Source organism: Zalophus californianus, chromosome 5, assembly GCF_009762305.2.
Source record: "Zalophus californianus isolate mZalCal1 chromosome 5, mZalCal1.pri.v2, whole genome shotgun sequence".
Taxonomy (NCBI): Eukaryota; Metazoa; Chordata; class Mammalia; order Carnivora; family Otariidae; genus Zalophus; species Zalophus californianus.
This window is the reverse complement of record NC_045599.1, coordinates 45,636,343-45,654,395: the sequence shown is the minus strand read 5'-3', so window position 1 is coordinate 45,654,395 and position 18,053 is coordinate 45,636,343. Positions and strand designations below refer to the sequence as shown.

Below are 18,053 nucleotides of genomic sequence, written 5' to 3'. Positions count from 1 at the left end.
TATCAGAAAGGCATGGAGGGGTACCGGGGTGGCACAGTTGGTTAAGTGGCTGACTCTTGATTTCAGCTCAGGTCATGATCTCAGGGTCCTAGGGATTGAGTCCTGTGTCGGACTCCATGCCCAGTGCATAGTCTGCTTGAGATTCTCTCTCTCCCTCTGCTCCTTTTCTGCTCTCTCTAACAAACAAATAAATTTTTATTTTGAAAAAAAGGCATGGTTGGGAGAAGAGGTGGAGGAAGATTTTTCACTGTATGCCTTTTTGATAAGAAAGTCATGTGAATGTGTTACCTGTTCAAAACAATAATTTTAAAGCAGTTCCAGATAGATTAAAGATCTAACTTTAATAAGAAAAAACCCTAAATTTTAGAAAACAAAAATGAGTATATCTATGACTTCAGAAAAAGGAAATAATTCTAGTATGAGGCAAAATGCACAAAATATAGGGAAGATATCAATTTAACAACATTAAAAATTTTTAAACTTACGAACAACAAAAATCCTCATAAAATTAAAATACAACACTTAGATTGAGAAAAGATATTGTAGGGGCACCTGGGTGGCTCAGTCGTTTAAGCATCTGCCTTCGGCTCAGGTCATGATCCCAGAGTCCTGGGATTAAGCCCTGCATCAGGCTCCCTGCTCAGCGGGAAGCCTGCTTCTCCCTCTGCCTGCCACTCCCCCTGCTTGTATTCTCAAGCTCTCTTGCTCTCTCTCTCTCTCTCTGGCAAATAAATAAATAAAATCTTAAAAAAAAAAACTTTTTAAAAAAAGAAGATATTGTAAAACCTATAACCGACAAAATTAGCACAAGTTAACAAGAACAAGATAAATATATAAAAATAAGCAAATGACATGAAAAAGCAATTCAGAGAAGACATCTCAATGTCTTTATGAAAAATATGAAAAGATGTTTGGTATTACAAGGAATCCTGAAAATATATATTAAAATATTTAATGAAAAGATGTTTGGTATTACAAGGAATCCTGAAAATATATATTAAAACAACAGTGGGAAACCATTTCCCACCTATCAGACTGGCAAAAATACAAGGTTGAAGAACATGGAATGTTGACAAGGATTTGGGGAAGTGTGAACTATTCTATAATGTGGGAGTGTAAATTAGCACCACTTAGGAAATTAAGTCAGGGTCCTCAATTGCAAGCAAAAGAAACTAAATGACTAATTTAAAAAGAAAAGGTGTTTATGTTTATTGAAAAAATACTGAGAAGCTTACAGACTTCCACAAAACCTGGATAACAGGCTTGGGAAAAAGAACAAAGTAATCCTCTGCTGACAATCCAGAGCTAATTTTATGCTAGTGAACCAGTCTGGGGAGCCATCCATGCCTCTAGCAAGCACAATTTCTTGTGTCACTAAATTCAACGTCAGCATCCTGAGTAGGGGAAGGGATTGGGGGGGGGTGGTATCTGTTTGGCCCAGCTTTGGTCACAGCCCTGTGCTCTAGCTGCCCAAGGGGCTGGCGAAGTATCACACACTTCAGCTTCTATAATGGGAGGTGAGTTCTGCCTCCTATGAAGTCTTATAATAGGAACTTCCTCAAATATAGGAATATGATTCAGATTCAGGGCAGCGAAAAAATACCGAATGTCCTTAAAAGAGAATAGTCCATGACCAGCAATTCCATTTCTGAGTGCAAACCCTAGAAATTTTTCTACATGTGTATAAGCAAATATTTACTCATATATTCATTGCCACATTGTCTCCAAAAGGGAAAAATTGGAAGTTACCCAATTTCATTCATTAGCAGGCAAATGGATAAATGGTTTTACTCCTACAATAGAATACTATATCGTAATTAAATGAGTGAACAAGATCTACATGTATCAACATGAATAAATTCTCAAAAACAGTGGTGACAAAAGAACACAGTTGCAGAAGAATACACACTATGATAGTATTTACATAAAATTTAACCATATGTAAAATTATAGTATGTATTTAGATATATATGTAATAAAATTAGAAACACACATGCGTGGAAATGATACATAGCTACTTCAGGATACCTTTGGGAAAAAGAGAGGGGTTAGGGTAGTTTTAACAATAACATTTTATTGCTTCAAAAAAAGGCAAATTTGGAAAATAATATTTGCATAGTAGACAATGTCAGTTTCACCCAGATCCCCTTGGATCCCTAAATGGCCTCAATAGAGCACTCATACACAACTTTCTGTATCAGGTCTGCCTCTGGGGAACTTGATAAGACCATCTATTATCACAAGCTCCTACTTCCCCAACACATGCCCGTAACTCTTCCTTCCCTCTGTTACCTATGGGTGAATGTGCATGTTCAGATCTAAGGTCAGGTTCTCCACCTGTGTACCAAATCCCACCCCTCACATACTCCAGGACGTCGCTACAAGAGTGGTCTTCTTTCTAGCTGTACAAGGTTTTGCTTCTTTACTATTTTCCGAAGTATACAAACCACTATCTTTAAAAGTCACTATCTTTAACAAAAAACAAAAAACAAAACAAAAAACAAAACTCTTCTAGATCCAATTCCCCTTCCTGCCATGACCACATTTCTTTGCTCCTTTATACCACAGAAGTCTTTAATAGAATTATCTAAACTTGTTTTCTCCAATTTCTGTCTTTCCACTTAATCTTGAAACTCACTCAAATGAGATTTTCATTCCTTCGACTTCTCCAAACCTATTCTTCCCACGGTCAACCAATGGTTTCCATATTGCTAAATCAATAGTCAATTTCTGATCCTCAGTTTACAACATTTGACACAGATGATCACTTCCTCCACCTTGAAACACTTTCTTCCCTTGCTGTAATAAAAGCTGGGGTTATTGTGTAGCAACTATTCATTCTCCTCACCCTTTCACTATGGGCATTTCTTTTTAAAATCTGGGTCATATGATGTCACTTCTCAACTAAAAAATGCTTCCCTTAACTCTTTGATCTCAGATATTACTAATGTCCTCACTTACCCCAATTCAGCCACTCTGGCCTCCTTGCTGTTCTGTGAATATGACTATCCCAGGCACAGTCATGCTTCATGGCCTTTAGCCTTGCTGTTCCACCAATTAGAATGCTGTTACCCAGTTGGACACACAGGCTTGCCCCCTCACCTCCTTAATATTTTGGCTCAAATGCCTCCTTCCATTGAGGTCTTCCCTAACCACTTTAACATTGCACGTCCCTATCTCCAGCTTCCCTATCCCTTTTCCCCTCTTTATTTTTCTTCATAGCAGTTACCACAACATGAACACCACATATTTTATTTATTCATCTATGGTCTCCAGTTAGAATGAGTGTACATTCCAGAAGAGGAGAAAATTTTTTTTTCTTCTGTTTTCTTGTGTGTTGAATCTTGAGGGCTTGGAATATCGCATTATTAAGTATTGCTTAATGAATGAAAGAATCCATCTGACATTCTGTGTATTTGAAATTTCATCAATATATGTAGATATTTAGAGATAGACTATCTAGAGATAGACTCAAAAGGAAATACAATTAAGCAAATATCTCCAATTCACAAAAGATCTTCCAAATCTACCAAACTATGTTTTTATTATGAAAGCAGAGTTTACCTAAAAGGAAGGAGAAATCTTCAGTTTCCTTGACTTCAACATTCTCTTAAACTTGAGCTTTCATGTGTTTTGCATTCCTTTCAATGGCTACTATGTGGGTTCTCAACATTTTTTACACAAAGCATTTAAAGCCTCTTGTTCAATTCAATAGGGTTAGGTGTGGAAGGCAAACTCTATGTGCAGAAAATACACTTCTGGCCCACTGAATGTTCCCCCTATCCACCATACCTGGTCATCTGGATCCTTTGTCAAGATTCCATGCTTGAGGGCGCCTGGGTGGCTCGGTTGGTTAAGCGACTGCCTTCTGCTCGGGTCATGGTCCTGGAGTCCCAGGATCGAGTCCCGCATCGGGCTCCCTGCTCGGCAGGGAGTCTGCTTCTCCCTCTGACCCTCTTCCCTCTCGTGCTCTCTATCTCTCATTCTCTCTCTCTCAAATAAATAAATAAAAAATCTTAAAAAAAAAAAAAAAAGATTCCATGCTTGAAACTTACAGCACAAACCCAGAGGCCACGTTTGTGAGGATCTGGGGTCAAGACTGCAGCCCAAGGTTATTTTTCAAGTTTCTAGAAGACAACTCAAGGGGCGCCTGGGTGGCTCAGTCTGTTAAGTGTCTGCCTCCACTTCAGGTCATGATCCCAGCGTCCTGGGATGGAGTCCCAAGTTTGGCTCCCTGCTCAGCGGGGAGCCTGCTTCTCCCTCTGCCTGCTGCTTCCCCTGCTTATGCTGACAAATAAATAAATAAAATAAAAGACAACTCAATTCCAGTTCTTGGTTTTGCTTCCTAAGCAGGTAACTTCTTCCGACTCCTATTTTGCCTCCCTGCTACTGATGCCATGACCCCAAAACTTAACAGAGGTTAAGAGGATCATAACTAGACACAAGGCCAGGTAAGTTAAAAAAAGTAATGGAGCGCGCATACACATACCTGACATTCATCCTCACTCCACTCCCCAAGCCCACAGTAGCAGATAAGGAGAAATCATTTCGCTAGACTTTGTTCTCTGCAGCAGCTAGTATGACTAACCAGGAAAAAAGTTAACTTAGATTTTTATTTGTTTTCATTGCTCTAAAAATCCCCTCCACTCCCCAATATTTGCAGCAATTTTTGTCCAGTTTCTTACTAAGCAGGGATGGAGCTGACCCAGATTGGGCTCTCCTTGGTTGGGTCTGGCCTCCATTTTAGATATGAGTTAACCCTCTGAAAAGCTTTATCAGAAGCAGGGATTTCCTTTTTTTTTTTTTTTTTCCTTCCCTCTCCACTCCAGCCTCACCTCGGCCAGGTTTTCCTCCTTTCACATTTTTCTACAATTCATTCCTGAGTCATGCATGACGACAACTTTCACACTATTTACGTTACGCCTCCAGATGACCTCAGGTGATGGCAGGGGCGATGAGAAAGAAATTAACAGTCCGAAGGACAGAACCCATATCCCAAAGCAGCTGGCCACGGTCCTGGGGTCGGGGCGCGGAGGCGGGCGGAGGCGGAGCACTCGCTCCCGGGAGAGCGGCTGGCTCCTCCCTCCCGCCCCTCGCGGGTACCTGGCGGCGGGCGGGGGCGGTGCTGCGCGGCGTCACGCGGCGGGGTGGGAGAGCGGGCAGGTGACACCCCGGCGGCCTCCTCCCCTTTTCCAGCTCGGTCGGCGGCTGGGGCAGCAGGGGCCGCTGTGAGGAACTCTGCGGTCACGCCGCCGCCCGCCGCCGCCCTCTGCTCCCGCGCGCGCCGGCCGCTTCGGCTCCGCTCCCTTCAGGGTGAGTGCGGGACTCCAAGCCCGTGGGTTGGGGCTAAACTTTTCCCGGGCGCGGAGAAGCGATGGGGGAAGGGAGAAAAACCCGGTCGGCAGGGGTACGGAGCAGCCGGATGGAGGGACCTGGGCGCGGCGGGCGGGCAGCGGGATCCGGGTGCGGGAGACCGGGGAGCCTGGCCAGGCCCTCCGCGGGCTGTGGGGAGGCGCTTCGGAAGTTCTAGCACCACGGCCTGTGGGTGCGGAGGGCGAAGGCCCTTCCCGAGGGAGGGCGGGCCGCCGCGCTCACCTGCGCGCTCCCTGGGAGCCCCCCGACGCCCCGGCGTCCCAAAGGGCCGGTGCTCCCGGGCAGCCCCGGGGCTTTGAGCCTCCCCGAGCGCTCCTGCGGGGCGGGGACCCTGCTACTCTGGGCGGGAGGGCTCGCTGGTGGGACTGGGAAGAGGACCTGCTCGACCTTGGCCACGGAGGTCACTTCCCCAGCTCCGGGATATGGCTTCGCTAGCCTTCCACTCCCCCAAATTCCCGAGCCCCTTTCTTTCTGCTTCCTTCCCCTTTGGGGCGCTTTTGTGTCCTCGAGGCCGGAATGAACTTGGGCCGGGGGGCTGCTCTCGCAGCGTGGCGCTGCCTCTTTGGCTCCCTGAGCTGCACTGTGTCCCGGCGACTGCCCCTGGCTGAGGAGGGTGATGAGTACTGAGCCGTAGAACAGGTTGTGCTGGAGATGGGGATGGGAAAGCCTGTTGTTTCATCTTTCAACTTATCGTTGGTTAGGAAATGCCCCCCCCCCCCCCCCCATCAGTCAGCGCTGATTGAAACTTACCGGATGCGGAGCGAGCGTTCCTTCGAGCTCCCTGGGGAGCCGGGACCGGAAGGATTCGGGGTCTTGCCCCCGAAGAGCTCCCTGTGGGGTTGGGGAAACACGTCCCACGCCGACTGAAGAATAGTTTTGGCGAGCCAAGCCTTTCCCCTCTTGCTGAGATATCCCCTCGGAAAGCATCTTAACTTAACCCCATACTCGCAGATTAGTTTTTGTTTCACAACTCCCATTTATCGTTCAACTGCTGTGAAAGAATCATCCATACTTTGTGATTGCCCCTGGCTTCTTACTGCTCACGGGCTTACTAATTCCCTTACTTTGTAATTTCTGCTCCTACTACTGGCCAGAAATTGTTCTCCCCAAGGTCACCGAAGACTAGAAAAATCTTTTCCCCTCAGAGGGAGGCATTTATTTAGTGTTTATGTGACGGGCACTGTTCTAAGAACTTACATTAACTCCTAATCCTCGCAGTGATCCCGTGAGGTTGAAGGATTATGTTATCCTCATTTTACGGATGATACTTCATAACTTGCCCAAGATCACACAAGTAGCAGGAAGGGATTCCAACTCAGGGGCCCTGGACCAACCACTGTGCATACTGCCTCAAGTAGCATTCCTTTCTTCCTCCTTATTTCCTGAAGTCCTGACCTGAGCTCTTGGAAGCATCACTGACCAGGTTCTCATTCTCAGATCCCTCTTGTGTGGCTGTGTACTAGTTTAGGTTCTTTTTAATTTTTATTTATCATTATTTTGAGAGATTTCGCAGAACCCTGTTACTTAAGTTATCACCTCTAGTTATGTGACTTAAGATTCTGTGCTTTTCGTGTGTCTTACTTAGTTTTCGAGTAACATCTGTCAGTTTCTATTGTAATATTCCTTGTGGACTTGCCCTCTTTTGCCTCAAAGCATTTCTGGTTAACATCATTTATGTCAGGGGCCCCATCATCATCCTAGTCACTCAGGTGCAAAACTCAGCAGTCCTGTCTCATGTCACCTCTCTCTGAATCTTGATATCTCTTCAACTTCTACCTTGTCTCTTCTTCTAGCTTTCATCGAACCTTACCCTCCCTGATGCTTCTTCCCCAGTCTCCCTGTGATTTATCACCTGTCGTTTGTCATTTTCTCCTGTTGGGTAATGTAAACAGCTTAGGACATTAAATCTTCAGGTCTTACATGTAGTAGTTGCTTGGTAAATGTTTGCAGGATATGATGCAGTACGAATTAAGGTAGTACACAGGTGTGCTTGGATGATGGTAGAAACTGTTTTGAAACTTTTAAGCCAGGTTTCAAAGGGTGTTAAGTAATTTGCATTGGAAGACTTGGGAGTAGCTGGCAGACATTGTGGAAGAGGAGAAAAGCCTCTGCTGACCTGACTGTTGTGGAGAGGAATCCAGTTATCCTGGCTAAGCATTACAGTTAGTAATGTAGCTGTAGGACCGTGTCGGTGGATAGTTATGAATCCTAATCTTACCTTAGCGAAACAAGACATAAAACCAACCACAGTAACTTACAAAAAAAAGCCATCTTTTATTTCAAAATATAATATATACATAAAAATACATAAAACATAAATGAAGAGATGACCAACAGTAGACATACTTAGCAGTAGATTGACTGTCTTATTCTGGCAGGAGATGTGATGATAGTGGGATGAGACTGCAGACATGCCTAATAGGAGCCTTTTCCCAAAAGCTCTGTAAAGGTGATGTGAGCCTGGACTAGTCCCAAGAGGAGGTGTCAGGAGGTTTGCCGACATTTGAAGTGAGGAGAAGAGAAAACGAAGGAGGTACCTAAAGTGAGACTAGGGAACCAAAGAGAGTTTCGACCCACTGAGCGTAATTCTACCACAGTGGATGTTTTGCGATTTTGCCTTTGTCTCGCTCCATTTTTTTCTAACTATTAGCTAATGTTTCCTTCTGATTTCCAAATATGATTTGCAAAACTCCTACTGTTTGTGTTATGTTCCAGCAGTTGTAATGTCTACTCTATCCTCTACTGTTGAACAGGTGTATTAGCAACGATTATAAACAACCTGTTACAGTAATACTTACCTTTGCAGTTATGTCACTTTATGAATTGGGGTTTGTTTCTTTATGTCAGACATTGGAACGTACATAAAAGAAAATCCCTGTCCTCAAATCATTTATAGTTGAGTGGAAGAAATAAGACTTTTCCTAATTTGTTCAGTTATTCTCCTTGGTGTGCTATGTGTGCAAACATCAGTTTTAGGATATAGGAGAATGCTATTTACCAAACAAATAATTTTGGAGGCTTTGTATATTAGCATGTTAAATTGAGAACTAACCTTGAATTTTAATCTGACACATCATATAGCATGGAAAGAAGTCTGCCATAAATACATTTTGAGAGAGGAGTATATCTTAGATGTGTTTCTGTCACTCATCCAATTTGAACCACCCACAAGTTATGAAGAAGTTGAAAATGAATGCAAATTTAGCATTTTATAAGACTGATCTTCAAAAAAATCAAGATTTCCAATTATTCCTAATTTAAATGTATTAAAAGCACATATTACATTGGGAAGTAAAATTATCTGTTTGGTTAATGATAGAAGTAGCCGCACCACCATAAATACTGCTGAACAGGGGCGCCTGGGTGGCTCAGTCGTTAAGCGTCTGCCTTCCGCTCAGGTCATGATCCACGGGTCCTGGGATCGAGCCCCACATCGGGCTCCCTGCTCGGCTGGAGGCCTGCTTCTCCCTCTCCCACTCCCCCTGCTTGTGTTCCTGCTCTCACTATCTCTGTCAAATAAATAAATAAAATCTTTAAAAAAATAGAACTTAAAAAAAATACTTCTAAACAGGCTATTACTCAGATGAACTAAGTTACCATATCATATATAACATACAAGTCTGCCATGTGAAACACAAAACCTTCATCCATCTTGGGAAGCAGCCTCACAGCCTTTGAACACAGCAGCCTAGTTTCTTCGTCCTCTTGGATATAAGGTTATAGAACTAAATCTAGCCGAAATTAGGGAGTTTCAGAAGTTGCCTATTCCACAAACATTTAAATGAGTGCCCATTTTGTGCCAGGCAAAGTGATCAGCAGAATGGCCAGGGTTTCAGGGAGGTAAACAATTCCGGTGCAGTGCGATCAACTGTGAGCAACACAGGGTGTTGGGGAAGCCAAGTGGAAGAAGGTAGGCATAATCGCCCTCCTAAGCCGAAAGAAGAAAGAGTGGGAGTTAGGGCAGCAGAGAAATGAGGTGAGGGCAGGAAATCCGATTGAGGCTGAGAGAAGACAGATGCCTTGCGGAGGGTGCAGGGGAGGGTGTGAGGTGAGGTTGCCTAGGTCCGCAGTTTGCTGAGAGCCTTGTTTCACCTGAAGCATTTGGATTTTCTCCTAAAATCTGTGGGCAGCCAGGCAGCCCTTGGAGACATGCAAGGAGGTGAGGGGCCTGTTCACATTTGAATTTTAAAAGCATCCCTCTGGCATTTGTATCTTCACCTTTCTGAAGCCTCTCCTCCTCCTGGTGGAGGCTCTCTCTCTTTTCTACCTGATAGCCAGCTCATGGTTCATCTCTCTTTGAAAGGGACAGCCACTTTCAGTGTTTACATTAGATGTCTTGATTATGCTCTGTTGGCATAACAATTTTGGAACAGAAAATAAGCTTTTATGACTGTCCTTGTGCCACATGTTTATAAAATGCTCAAGCTTGCATTTAAGTTTTCAGTCTCCTGTTGATGAATATTTAGGCATCTTTTTAGGTACCATGATAGTTGCAACAAGGCACTTTACATGCATTTTCTCATGAATCCCCTGAGGCTGACAAGGTCTGTACCATGATTCTCGTAGTACACATAGGTGCAGAAAAGTGAAGAAAGGTGCTCAGGTGAAGAAAGCAGACAAGGTGCTCAGCATACACTGTAGAAAGTGTGCAGCCAGGATCTGAACCCAGGTAAAACTGCAATATTTAAGCTCTTCGCGCTCTGCATACTAACTCTGTGGGTTGATATTTTAGAGGGTGTAAGACACACTAGGGTTCTGATATCATGTGGTAGTTTGATGAGGGCATAAGGGCAACCCTAAAGTTAAACAAGATTTAGATTGTTTAGGGTCAGTGGTAGAAATGGGAGGGAACTAGAGCAAGAGGGTTTGGCTAGTAGTTCCTTACGTAAATACAGCCTGTTCTCCTTTCTGTCCCGAATGTCTGGGTTTTGTCTTAATAGCACATTTGGGATGTATTTGTTTGTTTATTACAATCAAATGATAGAACAAGGACAGCATAAGGACAGTAAAGGGTGCTCATATTTAAGGACGACTTATCCTAGGTCTGTCCAGGGGCTTCTCTACCCACTCCCCTTCTTAGCTTTTTCCTGCCTTCTCTAGGCAGACAGTGCTGTGTTGGTTCCTGTGGGTTAAAATGATTTGTGTCTCAGAAGCAAGCAAATAAACAAACTAGTGCTGACCTCACATTTTAATCCCTCTGCTGTTTTTCATTCGGTTAGCCAGAAGGCACCTGCTTATACCTTCGGCCTCTGAAATTCTAACAGGTGTGACGTTAACGTGAAGAAAGATAGGAGGTAGAAGTAACATTCCTAGGAAACCAGAGTCCAGATACCGATTATCCAGCAGCTTAGAATGAGTTCCTGAGTAAATGTAGAGTGGAATTTAAAAAATAACGTGGCAGGAAGTATTATTCATTGTTCAAAGGGAGAAAAATAAATAGGTAGTAGATAATAACTTAACATTAAACGTGGCTCATGTTTCTTAAAAAATAGGTTGGACATAGGCACTTGCCATTTCTCTAGGTAAGAGACAGTTAGATGTTGGCAATTGCATTTGGTTTATCCTAATAAAGGACAGTCCTCTTGACATCTAACAGGTTGACCCAATGAGCTGAGCCTATACTCTTCATTTCCCCTTAAAGCAGACTGAGTGCAGCCAGGCCTGGTGAACACGGGCTGCTAGTAGCCTGATCCCCTCTGGGTTACTGGCTCAACAGCAGTCTATTGTATTTATCATAAACCTGTTGGTGCCAGTTACACTTGTTATTGTGATGAGATCATTTAAATACCAGTAATAGTTGTGTAAATCTATGAAATGTAAGTGCAAGAGGAAAGAATATTGTTTCTGTGAAAGGAATATTGAATTCTTTAGAAAGAGTCCATAAAAGTGAGCAACTAAAAAAGTGGGCAGGAAAACTGTGCAAGATTAGAGAGAAAATTGTGAACATTTGAAAGAAAATATCCTGCCCTTGCTTTACAAGTTTATTGTCTTTGTTTTTTAGTTTTCAGTCCACTTAGAAAATTAAAACTAGAAATTGTAGAAGATAAATTCTGACTATGATTTGTATAAGAAAAATTGGGGAGAGGAATTCTTCAAGGAAAATGTTGGAATTACTTTAGGAAATTGGGGAATTCATATATGTCTTAAGGTAAAGTAAATGTTATGGGGTGTACACAGTTTTTTGATTCTTTAAACAAATTTTTTTATTAAAGATTGATTTATTTGAGAGAGAGAGTGCACGCATGGTGGGAGGGGTAGAGGGAAAGGGAGAGAGAATCCTAAGCAGACTCCGCGCTGAGCGTGGAGCCTGATGTAGGGTTCTTTCCCACAACCCTGAGATCACGACCTGAGCCAAAACCAAGAATCAGACGCTCAAGCCCCAGACAATTTTTTTTTTGATTAACCAGCCAGAACCAGTCAAAATTCCTGCTGCTATTAGTCTGACTGTAATAGTTGATACCATAGCATGGTGAGCATTCACAGCGTTTGCCTCTGTTGTTATTCTATGGGCCTACGTTAACAAAGGAAAACTTTGCCTTTGAGAATGTGAGAAGCAGGATACATGGAAATTTTTTTTTTCTTTGCTTACCATATCACGCTAATGGCACATAATTCATATTTCTTGTTTTAAATTAAGCTTTTAGCAACCATATAACATTCAAGTTTATTTTAATAATGTGAACCAGTATGTAGATCCTAGGGCTGATTTCCACCTCCTTTAAGTGACTTCCATAAAAATTGAAAGCAAAAATTGAAAAAAAAAATCTATAGTATAGTATTAGCTAGAGTCTGTTAAACTTAATAAATTTCTTAGTGTTACTAAGCTGGACAAGTTGAATTAGGCAGGGTGTAACTTATTCTAGATTCAAATACTAAATATACTATTTAGAAGCATAATAAGTATTTTCTGAAGCATTATAACAAGTTAGTGGAAAAAGACCAAACTTGTAAAATGGAAAAAAATAAAAGTACATTTTTAGAGTAATAGCATTTATTGAATACTTGCTATATGCCAGGCTTTGGAATAAATTTTACATATGCCTTATCTCATTTAATCTTCATAGCAGCCCTATTGGGAAGGTTATATTGTTCCCATTTCCTAGACAAGGAAACTGATGCAGTATAGATGTTAAGTAATGTGCCCTAAGTCAAGTGGTTAGTAACAGAACTGGGCATCAGATCCATTTTATTCTGAACCCTAGTGCCCATATGCCCATGCTCTTACCACTTTTTAAAAAAATATTTGAGAGAGAGAGCACAAGCAGGGGGAAGGGCAGAGGGAGGAGCAGACTCCTCACTGAGTGGGGTGACTGATGCAGGGCTTGATCCCAGGACCCTGGGCTCATGAGCTGAGCCCAAGGCAGATGCTTAACCCAGTGAGCCACCCAGGCGACCCTGCTCTTACCGCTTTATAAGGTAGTATTTTCACCTGAATTTTCAGTAAAGGTTTTTTTTGTTTTTTTGGTAAGCAGTTTATTGAAGAGGTGATTCTAGACATTATCAGGAGGAAGAGAGAAAGGAGGCAGCCAGTATAGGATGTGTTCATGAAGATGCTACTCACACTCCTGTAGACACCTGCTTCACTCACACCGGGTTATGCCTCATTGTTGTCCTAGCACCTAAGGGGTGAAGAGGTAGAACCTTTGCTGGGACATGAGCATGTAGATAATTTATTAATAACATATTAAAGTGTTTTGACCTGGAAAGGACCTTAGTGATCATTTAGGCCAACCTCCTCTTTGACAGATGAGGAACCTGAGGCCCAGTGAGGCCAAGTCATTTAGCCAAGGCCACAGGCCTGTCGATCATCCTGGGCCAGAAACAAATTTCTCCTTATCAGAGTTCAGGTGCTTTCTAACCTCCTCATTATTTTTTCTTTGTTAGCCTTAACTCTGAACATGCCTTCACTACTGAATTTTGAAGTACCTAAATTACCCCACCCCATCTTTGTCTATCAGTAACAATATTGATTACTCCCTGTACCTTACTGTAGAATATGAATGGGGCAAGGATCATGTTTCCCCTGTGTTATGTGTGGAACACCTGAAGCTCAAAGCAATACAATGATGTCCTCAGGCCCATGTATTATAAAACCCAACCCTGAGCTATGACTGGAAATGTAAAGGAAGAAAAATACATTATGTTAGCAAAGATGACTAAACCATCCAGCACAAGCCATGTTGTCTCATTTAGCAATCCCTTCCTGTGCTTGTTCTCTTTCGTTAGCCCAAGTTCATCCCCTGTAGGTGACTGCCTGACAATCTCAGGGAAGTAACATCTGTGGGGCTACTATAGTAGACTCCAGGAAATGTAAATTATTTTTGCCAAGGTCACTAAGTGGTGAGTGGTAAACCTGGGTCTGCAGTACATATATTCTGACTGTACATCCTGCCACGGACTCTGTGTGGCCTTTGAGAAACTTTAGAAAAACAGCATGGAGGAGGGCAGACGATATGCTTAGGAAATAGGACAGTTGGCAAAGTTTGCATGTGATAATGTATAATTTACGTTCCACTTTTTCAAAAAGGATTTGAAATGCTCATAATAAATATAGTAAGATCCAAGTGTAGAAGGGAACATGTAGGTAATGTAGCTGTGGTAAGTGGAACACTAAATTTTAACTATTAGCTGGGAGCTCATATTGAAAAAGTAAGAGAATGTTTTCACAATTCTTATGGTTTGTTTTTTAAAAAATAAAACGTAAATGTGTAATGTTTACACATTACACAGATAATATTTTCCCCCAGGAATGAATTGTAGAAGGGATTTATCATGTAGGTCCTTTGAAAGAGGATTTTGAATAACTCCGTGTATAATACTTTGAATAACAGTTTTGCTGAAGATGCAAAGATATTTTTTAAATTAGTATTGGTTCTTGATAACACATTTATTGTGGATGTTAATTAAAGTAAACTCTTTGAAACGTTTCTCCAGAGTCTCCAGGGCTGGGCTAATAAAGTCTAGATTCTCATAATGATAGACAATAATAACTTACATGAAGTAGAGTAGGGCTTTTTAATCTAAGGTTGGCCTATGGATGGAATTCAGAAGGTCCATAACTCTCCAAAACATCAGATTTGTATATACATGTGATCAGAAACATGGCCCATAGCAGTTGAGTCTCAAAGGATAAGAGCTATTGATTTAGGAAAGACATGAAATAATATATTTCATTCAAGTAAAATGCTTAATAAAATTTGACTGTGTACATGGAAAAGGATTTGTCTTTTTTTTTAAGATTTTATTTATTTGAGAGAGACAGTGAGAGAGGGAACACAAGCAGTGGGAGTGGGAGAGGGAGAAGCAGGCCTCCTGCAGAGCAGGGAGCCCGATGTGGGGCTCAATCCCAGGACCCCGGGACCATGACCTGAGCCAAAGGCAGACGCTTAATGACTGAGCCACACAGGTGCCCCGTAGGTGGCCATATTTAATTAACATCTTTTTCTTCTTTGTTTTGTGTCATTATTGGAAAGGCCTTCCTTGTTTTAGTATTAAAAAATAATTACCTCAGGTTTCACTAAGTGTTTTTTATCTTTTTATTTTGAAATAATTACAGATTTACAGGAACTTGTAAAGTTAGTACAGAAAGATTCCACGTACTCTTCTTTACTCAGTTCCCCTAACCACCAGATATTTTTATGGTTTTATTTTTTGTGTTTAAATTGTTGATGCACCTGAAATTTATTTTGGTATAAGATGAGATATGTATTCCAATTTATTTTTTTTCTACTTGGTTAAGGATTTGTCTTTAATGTGAATGTGGAGTTAAGCATATAATGTTGACGTGACCCAACTGTGTGGACTTTATCCATCTTACAAGGATACAATTAGTACAGATAGTTAGACCCTGGTGAAAAGATATCATCTCCAGCATGCATGGTAGTTTTCATTTCTGTTGTCCTAACTCTCTGGGAATAAAGGCTTCTACTTTTTTACGAACTAAACATTGCCTCTTTGCTATGGGCTGGACACGGGAGTTGTAAACATAGAGAAGTCACATTGTCTCCTCATTTCTGTCTTTATCTTATGCCCACATCCAAATTAGCAGCAACTGGTCAGCTACATCCACAAAACGTATCCTGAATCTCTCTACTTCAGTAAACTCCTAATCCTTCTGTCTCACTACAATCAATTCTTTACTGAGCAACCAAGTTAGTTTTTAAAAACATAAGTCCTGTCACTCCTTTGCTTAAAAGATCCTGTCACTACTTTGCTCAAAAGCCTCTGATGAGAATTGCAATTTTGCAAGATGTGGATTTCTAGAGATAGATGGTGGCTGTGTTTGCACCAACAATATGAACATACTAAATACTGCTGAATAATACACTTAAAAAATGGTTAGGAGGTAAATTTTGTTATGTGTATTTTACCATAAATTTAAAAAAGGAAAATAAATCATCTGCAACAACAACAAAAAAACCTCTGGTGGTTTCCCGAGCTGGACCTAGAATAAAACCCCTGCTCTTTGACTGAGGCCTCGAGACCCTGTGTGTCCAGGCCCCTGAGGCATCCAGCATTACTCTCCCTTGTGCTCTGCTTTCTGTTCCTCTGACTCAGTGAGTTTGTTCCTGCCTCCAGGCCTTTGCCCTCGTTGTCTTCTCCAGGACCGCTTGCCCTTCAGATCCTCTCAAATGTTCTAGCTCTTTCTGACTACACTTGTACTCTTGCAGCCCTCTGCCCTTGGTGACCCTGTCATATCACTCTGTTCTGTTTCATTTTCTTCCAAACTTTTACCACTATTTGTCTTATTTATGTTTGTGTTTGTCTTTGCTTGTGTATCTTCCCATACAAGTAGACTGCATGAAAATAAAGATCTTGCTGTATGTATCAAGCTTCCCAGCTTGGTCTCATATAGAGAATGGGCAAATAGTTCTGCACCAAATAAAGTGATGTTGGGAAGGAGGAGGAGGAGAGAATGACATTGGGGCCCAAAGAGTCAAAAACACATGAAATATTTCCTCTCATTCAAGGTTGGAGAGAAACTTTTCCTCTCTTCTATCTCCCTCTTCACCTAAAAAAAGCAAAACAAAACAACAAAAACAAAAAAAACAAAGAGAAAACAAAAATATAGCTACATATCAGCATTCAGTCATGAACCCTGCCCAAACCAAGCTTAAAATGAAAATTGTATATGATATTGTGTATCACATTCCCAGAAATGCCTGACTCCTCTGGGCCATTTGCTCTTAGAGGGTCCATTATGAGCCCTCAGTTGTGTTAGTCAATAAGACTGTCCTGCCAAAATGAGTCCATAATCCTCCCAATCTTTCTATCATTCCAGAATTATCTTCTCTAGCACACACTTCCCCAGTGACCGTCAGAATTCACCCTTTCCATCCTGCTGTCAAACTACCGGCCATTTTGTAGATAACTGGAGTTTCATGTTCATGTTTTTCATTATTATTTTTCATGGCAAATATAAAAGTATATTTTTCTCTGTCTACTGTGAAAAATCATACTTTCATATAATCAGAAAAATCAGATTATTTTCTGACTATCATAATAGTATATGCTGATTTTAGATTGAAAAACATAACAGAAGATAACAACACAAAACCAAAAAAACTTGTAACAAAAAACAGACCTCACACATAATCCCACCAACCGGAAATTACCATTGCTAACATTTTGATAAATTGCTTTGCAGCCTCTTAAAGGCATTTTTAAAACGCTGAAGTTTTTCTTGAGGAAAAAGAATTGACAGCTATTTAAGTGAAGAATAAGGGTCATCTGGTATACTTTAAAAAAAAAAAAAACCTTTACAAGCATTTGCAACATGGAAGTTTTATTTCTTCCTTTAAAGAAAACTCGTATTAAGGAAATTTCCAAACATTTGTAAAAGTAGAGAGAATAATATAATGAACTGGATAAACACATCACCCAGGCTCATGACTAATCTTATTTCATCTATAAATATTTCAGTATATCTTCAAAAGATAAGGACTTAAAAAATTACTACAATTATTACACCTTGTAATAAAATAATAATTTAATGCTCTTAAAGGTACATGATAACTTTTAAAGAAAAAGGCAACATCCTGAGAATCTCTGAATAACTTATATCTGTTTCAATTATTGTGAGCATGTATCAGAGAGAATTCAGGGAACAGCAAGAACATCTACTTGGCTCAGAGAATATTTGATTAGGAATCAGAGTGAGAGGGGAGGGTAAAGGATAAGTGGGGTCTAGTTAATCTAGTCTATGATCAGGAATTCCAACTTGGTTCAAAATTCCATTACATATTGCTAGAGGGTTCTGAAAAGAGAAAAGACCTGGTCAGAGCGTTCTGAATTGGGCAATTCAGGTTGCTGGCTTGTCACACTGTCAGTGGAGAGGAAACTAGGGTGTAAAATGGGGGAGCTTGATTCCCTTGAAGCAGCACAAAGCCTTGATGGACTGAGAAGGGCAGAGATAGTGCAGAGTGGAAAAGAAGATCTGGAAGAGGGAAAGTTAGGAGGTCAAGGTTCCAAGCCTAGAAACATGGGTGGATTGTGATGCCCAAATTGGTCTCGGAGAAACTGGGTTGGGAAATGCTTTGAGACTCTGGGAATTTCTTCATTTCTATTCATTGGTAATCATTGCAGGTTAGTGAAAAAGCCCATTTGTAGAATTTGAGACTTTTAACCAAGGTAGCCTCTTCCAGGCAATTCCTTTATGGTGGGGCAGTTAGAATTTGTAC

General features: G+C 41.3%; 1 protein-coding gene across 1 annotated transcript in view; it reads left to right on the top strand.

Annotated features, from left to right (window-relative positions):
• The first annotated feature begins 5,039 nt into the window (after positions 1-5,039).
• Positions 5,040-18,053, top strand: part of ELOVL7 (ELOVL fatty acid elongase 7) — a 76,976-nt gene continuing 63,962 nt past the window's right edge. Inside the window, exon 1 of the mRNA XM_027605605.2 lies at positions 5,040-5,313. The gene's annotated coding sequence lies outside the window, so the exon portion shown is untranslated. The remainder of the gene's footprint in view (positions 5,314-18,053) is intronic.